Genomic DNA, 20,143 nt, shown 5'->3' with positions numbered 1-20,143 from the left:
CACTCCTGCTGTCAGGAATCTGCTACTACAACAACGCCAGCACAACAATGACATCTAAATATGCTCAGTTCAATCCCGCCACCCTGATGGTGACAGAGTAATGTCAGCCAACATAGGAGTCCACCGACTCGGCAGCGAGAACCACTTCCACGACAGACTACACTCTGTCGACACGGACAAAGGTTTAGCCGTCATACATCAAAATTCAGCGTTTGGAATTCTATAAGCTTGATGGAGTACTTGAAACTGCCGCCACGGAAGGATGACAGAACTCCTGTCAAGACCTAAATGAGGCCCTAAGTGTTGCAATAAAAAAATATAGAAAATGAGTTTAAAAAATCAGCCATTTCTGAAAATGTTTTCATCTGTAACTTTTTTCACAATGACCGATTTACAAAAGCAATGTACCATTAAGTTCACTCGACCCATTTGAGTTTGGGCTAGACAGGATTTGTGGGTTCTCCAAGAACTCAAGGTACCCAGAACCCACAACTGAGGTTCACCATATAATGATTTTTCATTGAGTATGGACCAATTCATATGGTGAAATACGTAGAGTGAAAAATAGATATCAAGATGAGTATTTATGAAAAGGGCACAAGATATGGAATTTAGGAGCATTGGTTAATTGTACATCTCTGAATTTAGGGATACCTGTAGGAGAACATGATTTTGAGGGTATTTTTCAAAATGCATCAAAATGTATTATTTCTTACACAATGTCTTACATTTGGGAGGCACAAATGCAGCAAACTCCAAGATGTAACAGGTATCCCACTATTCTATGTTTCCACATGTCTTCCAATATAAATGGTGCCTCACTTGTGTGGGTAGGCCTAGTGCCCGCAACATGAAACACACAAAACCCAACATGGCTACATTTTTCTATTTAAAACAGACTTGTTTTTTGCAAAGTAGGTAGCTGTGGATTTTGGGCCTGGCACCTAGGGAAACCTAGCAAACCTGTAGATTTTTGGAAACTAGACACATAGGGGAAACCAGGATGGACTGACTGCATGGCTCTCACCAGGCTGTTTTGCCCAGAATCTTTTGCAAACTTGAATCTTTGACTAAAAAACACATTTTCCTCAAATTTCTAATGGAACGTTCTGGAATCTGCAGGGATCCACAAACTTCCTTCCACCAATCATTCCCCTAAATCTTCCAATAAATAAGGCACCCCACTTGTGTGGGTAGGCCTAGTGCCTAGAACAGGAAACGGCCCAAAATGCCACATGGGCACATAAAATTTTTCCACTCAAAAGTGAACTGTTTTTTGCAAAGTGAGTAGGTGTAGATTTTGGGCCATGGCTCAGTGGGTGCCTAAGGAAACCCAGCAAACTTGTACATTTTTAAAAACTAGACACCTAGAAGAATCTAGGATTGGGTAACTTGCATAGCTTTTACCTAGAATACCTTGCAAACCTGACTAAAAAAAACTTTGACTAGAAAAACACGTGTGATTTAAAAACACATTTTTGTGATGGAAAGTTTTGGAATCTGCAATGAACCACAAACTTCCTTTCACCAAGCATTCCCCTAAGTCTTTCAATAAAAATGGTATCTTACTTGTGTGGGTAGGCCTAGTGCCCGCAGCAGGAAACTGCCCAAAACGCAACATGGGCACATAACATTTTTCCACTCAAAAGTGAACTGTTTTTGCAAAGTGAGTAGGTGTAGATTTTGGGCCAGAGCTCAGTGGGCACCTAGAGAAACCTAGCAAACTTGTGCATTTAAAAAAGACACCTAGGAGAATCCAGGATTGGGTAACTTGCGTGGCTCTCACCTGGTCATTTTACCCAGAATCCCTTACAAACCTGACTAAAAAAACTTTGACAAAAAAAACAAATTTGACTAAAAAAACACATTTTTGTGATGGAAAGTTCTGGAATCAGTAAACGCAACATGGGCACATCACATTTTCCTACTCAAAACAGACCTGTTTTTTTGGGGCTAGTTCGGCCTGCACCTAGGGCAACCTAGAACCCTGTACATTTTTTACATCTAGACATCTAGGGTAATCCAGGATGGGGTGACTTTTGTGATTCTCACCAGGCTGCTTCACCCCAAATGTCTTGGAAACCTGAAACTTTGACTAAAAACACACATTTTCCTCACATTTCTGTAATGGAAAGTTCTGGAACCTGCAGGGAGTCACAAACTTCCTTCCACTCAGCATTTCCCTAAGTCTTCTGATAAAAATAGTACCTCACTTGTGTGTGTAGGCCTAGTCACCACAACCAGAAACAGCCCAAAACGCAACATGGACACATCACATTTTTCCACTGAAAACTAACTCTGTTTTTCCAAAGTGGGTATCTGTACATTTTGGACCCTGGCTCAACCGGCACCTCTGGAAACATAGCAAACCTGCACATTTTTAAAGACTAGATACTTAGGGGAATCCAGGATGGGGTGACTTGTGTGGATCCCATGGGGTTTTGTTTTTACCCACAATACCCTGCAAACCTCAAAGTTTACCTGAAATCAGTAATTCTCATTATATTTTGTGATGAGAACTTCTAGAACCTGCTGGAATCCGCAAAATTCCTACCACCCAGCACTACCCCATGTGTACCAATAAAAACGCTGCCCCATTTCTGTGGCTGGGCCTACTGCCTGCAACAGGAAAAGATCAAATCTTTGCATGGGGACTTCTATTGACCTCGGTTGGATCCACTCCTGTCGCTGGTGGTAGGCCCAACCACACAAGTAGTGCAGTATTTTTATCGGCACACGTGGGGCAATGCTGGGCGGTAGGAATTTTGTGTATCCCTGCGGATTCTGGAAATTTCCATCACAGAAATGAAAGGAAAATGCTTGATTTCAGGTAAAGCTTGAGGTTTGCTGGGCATTGTGGGTAAGAAAACTTCATGGGATTCACACAAGGTACACCACCCATGAATCCCTTGGTTGTGTACTTTTTAAAAATGTCTGCGGCTGGTAGGTTTCCTTGAGTGGTGGCCAAGCACTTCCCCAAATCCCACAGCTATACCTTTAGCTGATCTCTCCAAGTAGCACTTTAGGCCCATTTGTGTCATGGTCTTTCAGTGCACTCCCACAAGGGAGGTACCATTATTATTGGGAGACTTGGGGGAATGACGTGTGGTAGGAAATTCGTGGCTCCCTGCAGATTCCAGATGTTTTCCCCACAGAAACGTGAGGAAAATGTGTGTTTTAGTCAACATTTGAGGTTTGCAGGTCATTGTCGGTATGAAAATGGTGTGGGATGCATGCGAAGCACACCACCCTGGACTCCATGAGATGTCTTGGTTTCAGAACTGTCTGGGTCTGGTAGGTTTTTCCAGGTAGCAACCTACCCAAGCCCAAAAAGTGCAGCTGTTCACCATTGCAAGTAAGATGAACAGGGAATTAGACAACTCTCCTGGCCCATATGTAAAAACAACACCCAAAAGAATCAAGTGTCCTTTTGCTTGCCATTGGGATAAGTTGCTTCAGTCTGAAGGGGAGCAGAAAGACTGGTGAGGTTTTAGGGGTGAGGGCGGGGCCTGATGTTATGATAGGAAAGACTCATCCCATTATTTTTTTTTTTTAAAGTATATTACTGCCATACACCAAGCTTTCTGCTCACCTGGGAGGCAGAAAGACTGTTGCCCCTTCAGTTAGGGTGGGGCATGGCCTTGCCCAGTGGGCAACCCTTACTCCTATATGTTTTTTAAAAAAAATCCCCTGGTATCTAATGGGCTTTCTGCTCCCCGGGCAGCAGATCGCCCTATATGACACCCCCTCAGGGAGGGGGCAGAAAGACTGTTCACCCTTTTTTAGGAGTGGGGGCATGGCCTTGCCCATTCTGGGCAGTGCCCCCACCTCTAAGCTTATTTAACAAAACAATCTCTGGTGCTTAATGGGCTTTCCGCCCCCCTAGGTTGACAGATCAGGGGCAATTGCCTCCAGGGTGCAAAAAGACTGTTCACCCTGAGCCTGAGGGGATTGACGGGAAACCCCTCTGGTGCAAAGCACCGGGGGTGGGGTCCTTGGACCCCTCTCCAGTGTATGCCAATAGTCGACAGATGAATTGAGGAAGGTGTGAAATTACAGGGGGTAACAAATAATGATCCTCTTTAACCTACAAACAAGGGAAATTACAGTTTGACTGAACAATGTGCCATTTTAAATTAATAGAGCTATAGTTGTGTCTGCAGGTAGCAACAGCCTTGTTTATTGCAACATTCGAGAATATGTCCAACATGGCTTCCTCATAAGCACACAGTTTGTTACATACTGAGAAACACCGCCATGAAATGAATCCCATTTTGACTTTTTGTGAAAACGAAAAACACAAAAGAAGAAAGGAAACAAGCATGTAGGAAACATATTTGTGCAACTTTTAAAAGACACGTTTTCTTCAGCTGTCAATGTAAACTGTCAAAGTCCTAGTAAATTAGTTTGGCCTCATAGTGGTGCTAACTTAGACATACATAAACCTTATTTTCACATTAATAAAACTGCTCAAACAGTAGCTATCAATAAACAAGAGTCTTTCACTTCGGGCTACGAGTGACATCCTATACAACTTAAGCTTTGGTCCTGTTGTCTACAATGTCACCTGGAATTAAACATGTCCATTGATGGAAGCTAACGTCCAATAGCTGTTTGTTTTTCACTGCTGTCATTTCCAGTAAAAGGAAAACCAAAAATGTTACAGAGGGTTGAAACCAATTTTCGCCCATTGTATGCAGGTTGGAGTCAAGTTTTCTCACATGGGTGGAGGTCACTGACCCACAGGGAACACCTAGGGCCTTATTTATACTTTTTGGTGCAAAACTGCACTAACGCAGTTTTGCACCAAAAGGTTTTGCACCATCTGGGCACCATATTTATGGAATGGTGCAAGCCGGTGCAAAGGGTAGGCTAGCGTAAAAAAAAATAAAGGATGTTAGGCAGATTAGGGTCAAAATAAATGACTCTAACCAGATTAGCATCATTTATTGATGCTAAGGGGCATATTTATACACTGTTTGCACTGAATTAGCGTCACTGTTTTTTTACTCTAATTCGGTGCAAAACTAACTGTATATTTATACTTTGGTGCTAGACCCGTTTAGCACCAAATTTATGGAGTTAAAGTCATTTTTTGGAAGTGGAAGCCTACCTTGCCCTAATGAGATGCAAGGTAGGCGTTCCTGTGCAAAAAATGACTCTATGGCCTTAACTCCATATTTATACTCCCATGCAAAAATGGTGCAAGGGAGGGAGGAGGGGTCAAAAAATGGGGCAAAGCTTGCTTTGCCCCATTTTTTAAAGCCTGGGTCAGGGCAGGTCTTAAGGGACCTGTGGGCCTATTTCCATGGTGTACCACCATGGAATAAGCCCACAGGTGCCCTCCCCAGTCCCCAGTGGCACCCCCACCCACACCAGAGGGACTGCGGAGGATGGGGGACCCCATCCCAGGTAAGTACAGGTAAGATTGCATTTTATTTTTTAAAGTGCCATATGGGGCCCTGAAATGGGCCCCATACATGGCACAGGGTGCAATGGCCATGCCCAGGGGACCCTTGTCCTCTGTGTTGGCCATTGGGTGGTGGGCATGACTCCTGCCTTTTCTAAAGCAGGAGTCATTTGGCATGGTAGGTTTAGTACCATAAAATGACGCTAATCAGATTAGAGTAATTTTTTTTACTCTAACTTGCCTAAAGTCATTTTTTGGTGCTAAACCCTCTTCTTCTATACTGCCAGCCCCACCCGAAAAAAGTCCTTTTTTTTTACTCTAGCCTACCCTTTGCACCGGCTTGCACCATTCCATAAATATGGTGCCCGGCTGGTGCACTGAAATGGTGCAAGCCGGTGCTAAACTTTTTGGTGCAAAACTGAGTTAGTGCATTTTTGCAGCAAAAAGTATAAATAAGGGCCAATATTTGTAAGTTTGCGCCACTTTTGCATCAAAAAATGACGTTAATGTGGCGCAAAAAAGTATAAATCAGGGCCTTGAAGCTAGATGGGTCTAGCACCAAAGTATAAATATGTAGTTAGTTTTGCACCGAATAAGAGTAAAAAAAAATGACACTAATTTGGTGCAAACAGAGTATAAATATGCCACAGTGTATAAATATGCCCCTAAATATGGCGTTAAGGCCATAGAGTCATTTTTTGCATGGGAACGCCTACCTTGCATCTCATTAAGGCAAAGTAGGTCTCCACTTAGAGAAAATGAGTTTAACTCCATAAATTCGTCGCTAGACGGGTCTAGCACCAAAGTATAAATATGGAGTTAGTTTTGCACCGAACTAGAGTTAAAAAAAATGACGCTAATTCGGTGCAAACAGAGTATAAATATGCCCCTTAGTCTTTCACAGTCTGGGTTCACAAATGAGCAATATATGCTTAAGTCTAGCTAACAGGGTTGATAGGCAGCAATGAGTAGCAGGGTACCACAGGGAAAAGCTGAAAATGAAAGCAATTCCTGACATTTACAGGACAGATCATCCTGCAGTGTTTACCATTCATACCGAACCCTTCCTTTTATGCATGTATATGCGGCCACTCACATACTTTATTGCTCTGGTTGGTGCAAACAGGCCCCATTCAATGCTACTCAAATGTAACAGGTGTAGTAAAATAATTTTGCATAAAGTACATCGACCTTTTAATTACATCACAAGATCGGTATATAATTACTATTCTTAACTCTGGGTCGTCTTCTCTCCCAAGGTAAGTACAGGTTCAATTAAGAATAGAAATTGCATACTTACATTGTGATGTAATGAAAGGTAATAGAGGGACACATTATTGAAGTTCAATAATATTGACCTTTATATAGTGACATGAAACCTCCACAGTCCATCCATTTGCTCAGCTGCACTGAATTTCAGAACCTCTAAAGTGCTCAGCCCACCACTGAATAAACGTCCAACCATCCACTGAATAAAAAGATTTGTTAGTTGGATCAGCCACCTGGAGTGAAGCTTTTGACTTATCTGGGTGATTTCACCTGCTTAAAAAGTGTGTTGCTCCCCCAGCCTACCAATGGGTAGAGGTTTGAATTCGACAAATCTGAACAAAGAGAACCAAGATCCTGAGGATTGTATGCCACTGGGAATGGAGCGATACACCATGCCAGGGGACACTGAAGCGGCTAATCTTCCCATGATCCTGGGTTTCACTGGCCCTGTTACTGAAACAGCGTTCTTCTGCAGACCATGGGACCTGGATAATGAATCCAATCTTAGTGGAGTCTCTAAGAGAGGAGCTCACTGCCTTGAGCGTCAGTAGGGATAAATAGCCATGGTCAAGTAAGCCTGTCAGTGCGCCTGAGCAATTGAGGAGGTGAGGGATGAAGGTAGTAGAGAACAGACTAATTATATGCTTATGGGCGCCAAGACTCGTGGTGAAAGTGTGTAGTGGTACAACTAAAGATTAAGGCCCTCATTTCAACCTCGGTGGCCTTTTTGCAAGACCGCCGAGGTACCGCTGTGCTGAAGACCGCCAGTGCAGGCGGTTTTATGCGCAGCGAATCATGACTGCTGGCAGCCCTCTGTCCTTTTTCGGACAGAGAGCCGCCAGCAGCCATACTGGCGGTCGGCAGAGAAGTGGAGGCTGCTCCGCCTCCACCGCCCCGTCATCAGAACCAGTGCCAGGGAAGGAATTCCCTGGCACTGATAGTGCCTACCGCCATGGATTTCGTGGCAGTTCCAAACCGCCCAAAATCCATGGCGGTATGCAGGGTCCTGATACCGCCGGCGGTCTGGTGATGGCCGCCGGGCTGGAGACCGAAGTCTCCAGCCCAGCGGTCGGAGTGGAGAAGGGGCAGATGACCATGGCGGTAACTGCCATGGTCATAATTCCATTTTTTTTCCCACCTGTCTGTTGGCGGTATTACCGCCACTTTTCCCCCACCCGCCAGGGTCGTAATGAGGGCCTAAATGGACTCCGGCGACGTGGCATTCTTTCCTGGCTCAAGGGTGCACCCTCTTGAATGACTGACAGGTATAACTGAAATGACCTTTTCTGATGAGATGGTTGTCAATTTGTCTACCAGTGCAAGGGTGCCTCTTTGAGGTTTTAGCTCTTTATAAATGAGGTTGATGGGGAAGACTCGCACATCTTTGTTGTTGTTGTGTTGCTCCCACTCCTTTAGCAGTGGTACATACCAGGGAAGTGCAAGAGTGGGAAAGAAACACGGTTAACCCGGGTCCAGTTCAGGGCAGGTTCTCATTCAGAAATAGCTTGTGCTTCCCACACCAATTTCAAATTAATTGGATATATAAACCTACCAAAACCGCACTGGGGATCACTGGCCTCAATTTTCAAATACATGAGCAAAATCGTTTTTTTAAAATATAAAATGTATTGTTATATTTGATAGGTTCCTTTAATAACTGCCTCCCTGCTCAGAAATAAGGATTACTGAGAACAGACCACCGATACAGCACCTGGCTGATCAGGCGCTGGTGCGGCCCATTAGCCATACTGGAATCCAAGTGCCGAAGTTAAAGTGATTGAAATGCGAGTGGGTGCTGCGATCTGATTGGTCAGATGCACTTCAGTGATTTGTAATAGCGGGCAGAGTTTAGTTATTAGGCCCGAGTGACCTGAAGGTTGGGCTAAGGTCGCTTCAGTGAGGTTAAACTATAACTGAGTCCAGCAGCTTAGCGACTCGTTCATTCTGTGATATCAAATAAACCTCACTGTTGATTGTACTGAATACAATTTTTATGCTACAAAATGTGGAAGAAAAATGCTGTGACGCAGCATTTTTTTCTGGAAAATTGAGAAAGTACCTGCAGTATCTCTAGGGAGCAGCTAGATAATCATGAAACACGCTTCAGTGTGGAAAAACGCTAGCGAAGCACTTGCAATCTAAATATAGTTTGACTGCAGGCAGCACGCCTGGCACATTTGAGAATAAAATCATCTTTTGAAGAGCTTATGCACAGCAATTTTACATTGCTAAAGCGCCAATCAGCCCGTACTGGTTTCGAAAGGAATACTGTAACTTCTGATTTTCATGTAGTGTTATGTGTAGGACTTTTCAAAGAGCCACAGACAGCTAGAAGGCGTGACATGGTCCTAGAGCCTTAATTGAAGAAAAACGGAGGCAGATACTACGGACAAAGGCCCATATTTATGGTCTGTTTAGGCCGTTTTAGTGTCATTTTTTTAACTCTAAAACGGCACAAACTAAACATCATATTTATATTTTGATGCTAGACCCGCTAGCATCAAAATATTGGAGTTAGTGCCATTTTTAGGATGTGCAAACCCACCTCGCGTCAATGAGATGCAAGGTAGGCATTCCCATCCTAAAAACAACGCTACCCCCCCCCCAAGCGCCATATTTATCTCCCAGTGCAGAAACAATGTGCAAAAAGGCAGCAGACCTAAATAAAGGCGTTAAACCTGCTTAGCACCATTATTTAATGTCTGGGTCAGACGAGACGTTAAGGGCCAGATAGGCCAAATTCCATGGAGAAACACCATGGAATGGGCACTAGGATGCCAACCTCAAACCCCAGAAACACCACCACCTACACCACAGGGACATTAAGGAGGATTGAGCCCATCCCAGGTAAGTTGTAGGTAAGTATTTTTTTAACTCTATGGTGTGCAACTGGGGAACCCTTACATGGCCCCCCACGGCCTGGTACAGGTATTTTGGGCTTGTCCAGGGGACACTGGTCCCCTGTGGTGGCCATTGGGGTGGTGGGGAAGACTCCTGTCTATACTTAGACAAGAGTCATGTTTTTGGCTGCTTGGGCGTCAAAAAATGATGCTGGGCTGATTAGTGGCAGAAATGTTGCCGCTAACCAGCCTAAAGTCATTTCTGACCCACTAGCGCCATTCCCGCTAATGCCATTCGGGCCCGGCTAGCATCATTTTTGTTTTACACTTGCCAGTCCTCATCGCCATCATGAGTCATTTGTTAAACATGGCGCACGGATGGTGCTATGGAATGGCCTTAGCTTATGCAAAAAAAATTACTCAAACGCATTAGTGCAGTTTTGCGTCATTTTTCTCAACTATGGGCCTTGATGCTGATGAAGAGGATGTTGCTAAGTTATAACAAATATTGGAAGCTGCCCTGGAGCCAACCACTTACAAGGATGCACACAGACATGCACACAGACACTCGGTCATACAGGTCTAGGTTGTAAGGAGTAACTGAAAGTGATTTGAGAATAATGGGGATAGAGGAAAAGGATGGTATGAAAGTGACAAGAAATGACAGATACCCTATTTTCCTTTTGAAAAGGCCCACGTTCACATTTTCACATGTCTGGAAGAGTGTGGGTCATTTAAATCAAGTCCCTTCTGCCTTGCAGGAGGATGGGTGGCTGGAATATACTTTCGGATGGCACCGAAGTGTGAAAAATGTAGAAAATGCAGCACAATGGGGAGATAATTTCAAAACGTGAATGCTCAATTCATAATTCCGAATGCTGTCTAAACACGTGTTCTGAAATGGCCAAAGTGTGAATATCCTATTGAGTAATGGAGAATAGGATGAAGAAAAAAGAAAAGACAGGACAGTTAATTTTGGAATCTTTTAAGTAGATGGCCCTGGTCTCTAATCTTCAAGATGCTAGATGCTTTGGTTTCCCAATGATGAAAAAAACAATGATTTACTTCTAAATAATATCCTCCCTGCTACTTGGACTTTCAAATTACATTTCAAATTACCTGTTTTTTTTCAATAAAGTCATATATATAGATTTCTTCACGTTTTCTATTGGAATACTTTCTTGATGACAGAAATCGGCCAGTTAAGTAAATAATTCCCCTTTGATTAAATCCTTGCAAAGGGCTGTAAGTCCTATAAAGAAACAAAGCCGGAGAGACACCAGTAGCAATGCCATAAATCAAGAGAAAGAAAGTTGTGTTTTGTAGTCACTTTGCCCACTGAAAATCTAATTCTTTGACTCCACTTTAAAGACTGGGAAGTCCAAAGAAAGTGGAAGTTAGTCCAACACAAACGCCGAGGGGAAGCAAGGATTCTGGCAGATACAATGTAGAAGTTGTTTATCTGATGCATATCATGCAGTTGCAAAGATTCAGACAGAAACAATGTAGCAGCAGTCTATCTGACATGTGCCAAGGAAAATCAAACAGAAAGTTAGATAAATATTTATGGGCTTTTGGGGCAGAGCAGCACAGTAGGTCACTTTGCTGTAATGCCTTATGTCAAAAGGAAAGGGGAGGAATGCATATATTTATATCATATATCACATATTCCTGTCCTTTCCCACTGCACTGGCAATGTGTTGGCAGCCTAGCACCAATGCAGGCAACCTCGCACCATAATGTAAAGGTGGTGTCTGCATTGTAGGCAGGATTGTTTTTGCGAAGGTAAGGTCACCTTCCTGCACAAAACAGTTCTGGGAGGCTTTTTGTTCTTTCTAAGACAGCACACATAGAAAGAGAAAACAAATTAGCAGAAATGAAGATATTTCTCCTCACTGCACCTCCCCATTGGAGGCATAAGGTTTTGGCGCATCCCCAGGTTTACAAGTTCTTGTAAATCTGGGACTGCGCAAAGATCCATGGGTGTTGCCTGGACACACCCATCGCAACACCCATGAAACACCTCCCTTACACAGTGTAAGGCAACGTACTGATTTGTGTTTCCTTGCCTTACTCCATATCTACGAGGCCACTCAAAGCTCGCAAAGTCACTTTTCAAGGACCTCATAGATATGAGTTCAAGGTTTGCACTGCTGTTGCATCACAGAAATTGATGCAATGGCGGCACAAGGGGATCATAGATATGCAAAAAAATAGGAGAGGGACCGGGAGATTAAAGGTCCAGTGTACGGCCTCCCAATATAATCATAATAAGTCAAAATGGTACACTGTTCCAAACAAGAGTTATCATTTAGAGCGAACCGAATTCTACAGGAGCAAGAACCCTCATGCATCACATTGGATGTCTAGCTTCATGATTGGGAAAGCTCCTCGTTAGGCCGGTGCTGCAATGCCTAACGGGCTCCCCCAGAGGGGGTGCTCTTAGCCGAGGTGCTCAGTCGGTAGCACATACAAAACAAGTCGTTTCGATTGGGTGCCCTATTGTAAGTACCCAAGCACAGGTGGAGAGAATAGGATATTAAAATTGGTTCACCATCAGCAAATATCAATCATAATTTAATCAGTTTTTGTGTGATGGGGACCAAGGTTAAAAACAGACAAGAGAGTAACGGGTGATAAATAATGATCACCTACTCTCACTGAAAAGAGGAGGATAGAACAAAATATGGTACCTCTCTGTAACTGATCTACATGTTTCGCGTCTAAGTGGTCCAGCCGGATCCAATGACTCTTCTTCAGGACCAAAGAAAAATCTACTCCAAAATCTCAACTCAAAGTATCATCAATTTGTAAAGGTAGGTAGTCACTTACTTAGTTCTACTCGTTAAATAAAGTCGCCCATCCCCAGTATCAGGATAGAGCTCAAAAAGGATCACATGTCAGGATAAGGAACTAATATTTTCAGTTTCCTTTAGCGTAGTCAATTTCACCTACCCTTCCGACATGTATCCCCGAGGAACGGGGAAGATCATAGATATGCCCCTAAGAATCTATTGTGCTTGTGTTAAGCAGGAATGCTCAATATCTTAATAGATAGGGCACATTCCTGCCTTCTCCATTTGACTCAGCTCAGCAATATGTCTTGCTGCATTGCACTGCGTCAAATAATGACACAACTGTACCAAGATGGCAAGCATGCAGACATCTTTTTTTCCACTTCTTTTATGTTGCCTGACTTCTGTGAATCTTGACATTGTGAGGAAACTTCATGTGCTAAATTAATCCTGCAGAAAAAACGGCAAAATAAGGCATGGAAACTGAAGGGCTAGCAGTCTTTGAGAGAAGGAGCCACAAGCAACAAACAGGATGTGAAGGCTGGAGACCTTTATATACAAGACAGAATTGAAAATTTCAAAAAATACAAAATCCCTGCCCCAAATCCTGTATTGTGCCAGTAGTTGACATCCAGTAAAATCCTAAATTGAAAATAGGTAATGTTCATACATCAAACTCCGAACAGCAGTCTTCAGGTCTCTTTTACATGTGTAGGTTCTTCTGCATGGGCACAGTAGGTTCGTCCACTATATGCTAATATCAGACGAGCCAATGCCACAATCAGCTATTTATAATTCAGGAACGTTTGGCGAATCAATTACAGGACACAGTTTCAAGTAGAAAGATGTTAAACTGGATCCTCTATGTAAAACCTCTGCACCAAGCTGAAATCTGGTATCATCTGTTAAGACCAGTTCTCAATAACACCAGAACACATACATTTTAATTTACAATCATTGTGTCACCTTAAAAAATACAATAAATCATTCCCCACAGACACTTGGAGTTTTTGTGCATTGGATAGGAATGACTGGTGGTTCGAAGGTGTTGCTCAGGATAAACACCAAAAAGCCACTAGGAGAAATTCCATATACAAAGCCGTAGGGGAGATTAGGAGATACTTGCCAACCAAGTAAGTGTTGGAAGATGGGCCAATAAACAGACCCATCAGAAAAGAGACCTGACGGTGCAGGAATATATAAAAGATGTCTACTGCAGACAAAAGCCACATAAACTGCATATCAGCATTTTCAACTGTAATGGAAACATGCATCTTGAAGACCTTAATAAACAAATTAACTCATTCACGTTGGTTTAGAAAATTAAAGGGCAATTCACCATCCAAATCTTTAAAACAAGCCACATAATGAATGAGCCTTAAAATTATATAATGAAATATAGGCAATATGGGATGTGTCAGAATATAGGAAGGAGAGGTACATCAGTCAAGAAAAAGAGTTGTCACATTCAGCGGTGGAAACAAGGTACACAGTGACATTGCCATTACTGTCATGTGTGTTGGGCTCAGGTTTCCAGTGGATTTATACACCAGATCACAGAGGGGTTAGTCTACTTGACCCATGCGCAGCTGTACGTTTTTCGTGGGTGTTTAGGGTGCCATGCAGTCAGTCACAGAGTGTATGATTGTATGGTGGGCTAAAAAAGTTAAATTAAGCGGAGGTGCTCTTGCAGTTGTCCCTGTTGGATAGCACTGGGGGCAGGTGGTGGGTACAATGGAGGGCTCCAACATCAGTGACATTGTTTTGAGTGGAAGCATATTCATATTTTGCATAGAAGTAGCTTACAAGATGGGAATTCAGGGGTCAAATGGGAACTTTCAATGTTGGTTCATGACTTGCAAGTGTTCTGTGTTTGCAGTAAGAAGTTTCATGCAGGTCTAGGTCTGTCACATCCTTTGGTGCTATTTTAGCAATGAGTTACCACCTCTGTAGGAGTTGTATCACTGAACCGATTCAGTTCAACAGTATTACTTTTAATGAGAGGACCATTTTAGCATATAATCGTGCATTTAGGCTGATGTCCTTATGTGAATATACTTAGCTTTTTCTAAAGTAAGGATTGCCCAAAACAAGACAATCTGTCAAACCCAACTTTCTGCTTTTTTTGACACTAATTGAAATATGTTGAAATATAGACAGAGGAGAGAGGGGTTCCTCGTAGATCTGTTTTCTCGTCTCATCTCCAGTGGGCACACAGGGCTTGGAAAAACCTGCCCCTGCTTATTCACTGGCCACATCAGACATCCTGGCTCTTACTGTGACCTACAGACCCTGGGGCCAAGCATTACCCAGAAAAATGGCTCAACAGCAACCTGTCTGAGTAGTCATCCTAATCCCTGACAACATCAGGCCCTAATTGTTGTCAAATTCATGGATATAACATTCACGGTAGTAACCTCCACTGGGCTTCCCCCGACCGCCTAAACTACAGCCACCCCAGTGTGTCAGACTGTTCTCCAGTAGGCCTTCGAGTAAACACTCACATACCTAGTGGACAAAGGGTCTTTGTAATCCCACCTAGGCAAAGATAAACTTGGGCCTATTATAGACAAGTCCAGTGATGCAGGCACTGAAAGGTCAGGTTAGATTAGCGGGCATGGGGAACATAAGGAGGTTGAACCACTATTTTGTCAAATTTTCTTTATTAAGTTTTCACAGGGCATTCCATTATGCAGAGACAATACATCATCAAAAGGCATGAGTTAGATGGTAAAGAAGGCAACCAATACAGACATGTGCTACTAGCTGGTGATACCCATAATACAATTAAATAGGTCAAAGCAGTTTATGGTCACAATCTGAAGTCACTAGTTATTTTCACAGAATTCCTTGGCAAACCCCCCTCATCCTCAAACCAAGAAACAGTACTTAAGTGTACTCATTTCTGGAGAGCATAGTGGTGGAGACCAGAAAAGCAATTTGGGAGCATCCGAGGACAGGGCAGGCATTGTGGAGGGACCTCTAAACGGGTTGGAGACCTTGTTTAGAACTGGGATAAGTGGAGAGCTCTAGTGCATGTGTATCATGCTGTGAGAGGAAGACCTTCTGAAAAAAATGACAGCAGGGGGTCTCAGCAGTACTTGATATTCTTATAGTTGGCAGTGTGGTCTGGCCACGAGCGAAGATGGCCAGTTGGTGATTGAGCTCTACACGCCGGTGCGCAGCCGGTAGCGGCGGCGGAGCCCGAGGAGCTGCGGGGGCACCTATTCCTCCCCCTCTATGATCCCTGAGACTGCAGCAGGGTCTCTGACAGCGAGAAACAGCCTGCTTCAGCTCTGTGGTACCTGCTGTGAGCACCACAGCCTGAATCCTGGAGCTGAGCCAGCAGCAGCAAGGAAAGCAGTGGGCATAATTTATAACACATGCTGAATGGCTGCCATCAAATGCCCATGGGCGCACCCAGCTCTGACCCCCTACTGGCCTCTGTTTAGCCGCAGCGGCCACCGTGACTATTGACCCCCCACTGCAATGACCACCAGAGGGGGAACTTGAGCTCCACCCCTTCTCTCCACCTGCCAGCACCCACTGCTGCTCTGCATACAGTACAGCCCGATGACACAGGCAGGGCCACTCTACATGGACCCCCCCAGCATGGCCTCGCATCTGCAGGGGGCATGGACTGCCACAGGATCTGATGGGGGCCCTGTCCTTGCACACTGAACACACACCCCCATCATTCCCTGGGACACTGCTTGCCACATGGCCCTCAGCTTGCCTGGGCCTCACCGCACGCTCTGCGCCAACGTGCTGGACGTGTGCCTGGCACAGCCCATCATGGCATACGGCCTACTGGGCCCACCACGAGGGCCCCTCCTTTCTCATACAACTGAGTGGGGGGACCACCGCCCGGCTACCTCCCCTTCTACCTCAACTGGTGAACCGGACCCAGACGAGGGGTAGGACGCAGGCTTGCCCACTCCTCTCCAGAGGACAAACTGCTGAGTGCCCTGTCCTCCCTTCACCCCATGGAGGATCCTGAGGTGGACTCCCCCATGTTACGAGTGGGCTCACTCCCTCGCAAGCGGTATCTGCATGGCCCTCCCCACGCATTACTCCCTATTGTCTTTCATCCCCTATCTGGCTTCCACGCAAAAGGACACCAGTGTCAACAATAAGATCTGCAGCACCCCGTCTGGCCTCATTGCCTCCTTGTCACCTGTGCCACCCTTTGAAAGGAAGGGGCCCACTGCAAGGGTGCACACCAGGAGCACAAGTTCCATCGAATGCCCCCAGCATCAGGTTACGTCTTCTCTTTCCTCGCCTCTGTGTGTGGCTAGCCATCTCTAGCCCACCTCTCTTCCAGCCACCACTACTGATGTGAACCCGTGGGAGGGGCATCCTTCCCTTGACTTCACAAACAGTGGTCATGCCTGGGACCCAGACCCTGTGCCACAGCCTGGATTATGTCTTTGGGGCATGTGACTATGCCAGATCGGACTGCTCTCACCTGTTACCCCCTGTGATGGGAGGTGCTGCCTTCTCTCCGACATCTTGGGGCAGCCCACCACCCCATCCTCACTCTCCCCCTCTCTAAGAGACCAGACTTCTGGCATATGCTGGGACCCGGTCCAGCGATGCCCACCAGGAAGTCCTCTGGAAAATCTGCCTGCCAGTTGCTTTTCCCTGAGATCCTCTCCCAACAACGCTCGATGACCTCTCTGCAGGTGCCAACTGCCTCCGGTCCAACAGACTCCTTTGCAGGCACACGGCAAAATATCATGATGGGGTGTATTCGACAGGAAATCACCTCAGTTGGCAGACAGCTGGAGGACATGGTCTCCAAAATCTCAGACCTTGCTGCGGAATCTAGGTCCATTCCAACTGATATTGCTAGATTCCAGGATAGGGTGACAGGGATGGAGCACCACCTCATGATCGTGGAGAACAGGCTCGATGCCGCCCTGAACAGGGAAGAGGAACCACTGTACCTCCAGAACAAGATCGCAGATCTTGAGCATAGAAGCCGTAGAGACAATGTCCATTTTTACAGTTTCCCAGAATGGGTGGAGGGCACAGACGCAGGACCTTCCTCAGGGTTGCCCTTCCCACCCTCACCGGCCTCACATTCTCCCTTCCCTGGAGCTGCAGCAAGCACACAGGATGGGTACCACACGCAAGATGTATTGGGAAAAGCCGACCAAGTAATAGCCTGCTTCCTCTGACATGAATAGGTACAGAAACTGCTGACTGCTGCCCGCACCCATGGCTCATACGACTTTGAGGGACATGAAATCCATATAACTGCCGACTGTGAAGCCAACGACAAAAGGAATTAATTCATGGGCCTCCCACCCCATCTGCGGAAACTGGTCATAAAATTCGGGCCATTTGAACATGCTTGCATGTGGATCACGAAAGACAGCAGATCCAGAGACTTTTTTGATCTGGATGCACCGTGTCTCTTACTGGAAGCCTGCTTGTCCAGCCAATGGAACATGCCTCCCCAGATGCACCGATTACCTCTCCCTCGACAGATACTCCCTTCCTCTCGCCTCCAGCCATTATGAGCAGAGGGAGAAGGCAGGCCATCTTTTGGCAGCACAATTGGGCAACAGGAAGCAGCGCTAGCCATCCCAGCTACCAAAGCCGTAGATGGCACTATCCTTACGCGCCCCCAAGATATTGTCTGTGAATTCACAGAATGCAGGCAGTGCGCATGGTGATACTACCAAGGTACACATATATCCTTGGCATGCCACCCCTGCTAGTCCCTCTCTCATTGTTACCCTCTGTGGATAAGTATATCTTCTCCTTTGTTTGCATGTCTTCCTGTCCCTGTTTAGCTAGCGCTAAACTTATAGCCCATCGCTCTTGCCTGGGCTTTCCCTCTGTGTAACACTGAGCATTATCCCTCCACCTCTCTCAGCTTGCTTATATGCTCGCCGAGATGTGGAACCCACTGCTGTGAGCTCAGGTGGAATGCACCCTACTGCAATGTCCTCAGGGACTGAACCTGCTTTATGGAGACAGGGGTTCCACTTTATTCCCTGTCAACCCGATGATGCAGCCCATGGTGAAATCTTGGTGTGAAGCTCATTGCTTGTTTGGGGTGTACCCCCACCTTCACGAGGATGTGGGGCAAACCCAAAATGTGAATTGGTTTCCTATGTTAGGTCATGGGGACACTTCTGTGGTGTGATGTCAGGCCCTAACAACCTCCTGAGCCATTGGCTCTGTTCCCTGCCTCTTTTAAACAACCTTCGCACCTAATGGCAGGCGAGGCTACAGGTTGACTACAAAATGAAGGATTGTGCAGATTTATTTGAGGCCTGTGACTGTGGAGCGAGGGAGGCTCGGATGAAGTTCTGCCTTTGTTAAACTCTCCATGACTTGCATTAGATGCCTGTGAAACTGAGAGCGGCTGGCCTATTATTCCACGCAAACTGTTGACATGGTCCCCATGTCAATTGTGACTTATTGTACATTTTATGTAAATGCCCCTCCATTCTGCCCTTTTGGAATGCCATGGGAAACATGGTGAGAGAGACCCTGCCACTCCTGAAACCTCTCCCATACCCCTTGATCTTTCTACATGACACAGAGGGGACCCCGGACCTATCATGCCTGCAGACCCGCCTCCTACATATGGAGCTTACCACAGCCAAGATCTGTATAATCTGGCACTGGCATTCCTCTATGCCCATCCTACGATTAAGTCATAAGGCTTGCTACCTCAAAGCATTTCACAGACAAATGCAGAGAAGAGCTGCTGACAGAAAAGTGTAATGTTGACGGTGTTTCAGTTTACAAATAGGAATCCATCCATAGCATTAATACATTGGGACCAGTCAGTTAAATGGTTTGGGACCTCTTACACATTACCTCCTTAACATCTCAGTTTTTCTCTTTTGTGTTCACACCCTGTCCTACTGATTGGCTACCAGATTTGTGATGTGGATCAATTGTACCTCTCTCTTGGCTCTATTTCTGCCTGTCACTTCAATTTCTCTGCCATCTAAATGATCTTCATTCGCCTTTCAGCCACCTCCCCATCCTTACATAGAATATGGCTATCATTCTGCATTATTCCCACATTTGAGTATCTGTTGTCATGCTGGTCCTTTCAGTATTAGGCATCCTACTACCTGTGCCTAAATCCATCTGTATTCACTATTCCTCCTCCTCCTATCCATCTCCTGCTTATGTCTGAATCTTCTCCCACAAACACCCATCTCTGGTTAGAATTCTCCTTGTGCTCATTAACTGCATCTGTCTGCTCCATATGAGCCACTCTTGTCTCCCTATCTCAGTCATGCCCTGGCCAGTCTCTCTACACCAGACATGATGCTTGCATATATGCCATTTGAAATACCTTACTTCTTAAAGTTGGATGAGTGATGTTGCTGATATCCAAGTCTGTGAAATGGTTGGTGGGTTGGTTCATCCAAATTAAGTAACTGATTATGGAGGACCAAGTGATATTCTGTGCTAAAGTGATTTCAATTCATGTTTCACTTGAGCTTCTGTTACTCTTAGTTAAAAGGAGATGGGCTGGTTAATTAGAAAAGCACAACCTTCTATAAGTGCAGGAATATATCTATCTTCTGAGGTACTACATCAATAGGGATGAGGAATCATGTGGACTAATTACTGATTGAACATTTTTCCATTGAACAAACTCTGCCTAGATTAATCCCTTCTGCATGATACAGTATATTGTTTGAGGCAATTGACCCCTACTGACAATGATAACCTTTTGAACAAATTAGTGAATCCACTTATTCCTGTCAAGTAAATTCTAGAAAGAATAATGGATATTCTTCCTAATTTAGGCTCTCAAAAAATGGTGGTTTGCTGTCCTACAGTAT

The 20,143-nt window shown here is 45.0% G+C and overlaps 1 pseudogene; it reads left to right on the top strand.

Annotated features, from left to right (window-relative positions):
- The window catches only part of LOC138249516 (heat shock protein HSP 90-beta-like), a 29,107-nt pseudogene extending 11,496 nt beyond the window's left edge, over positions 1-17,611 (top strand).
- The last annotated feature ends 2,532 nt before the right edge of the window (positions 17,612-20,143 follow it).

This window comes from Pleurodeles waltl, chromosome 8, assembly GCF_031143425.1.
Source record: "Pleurodeles waltl isolate 20211129_DDA chromosome 8, aPleWal1.hap1.20221129, whole genome shotgun sequence".
Taxonomy (NCBI): domain Eukaryota; kingdom Metazoa; phylum Chordata; class Amphibia; order Caudata; family Salamandridae; genus Pleurodeles; species Pleurodeles waltl.
Note: the sequence above shows the minus strand (reverse complement) of the source record. Positions and strands in the feature narration are given on the sequence as shown.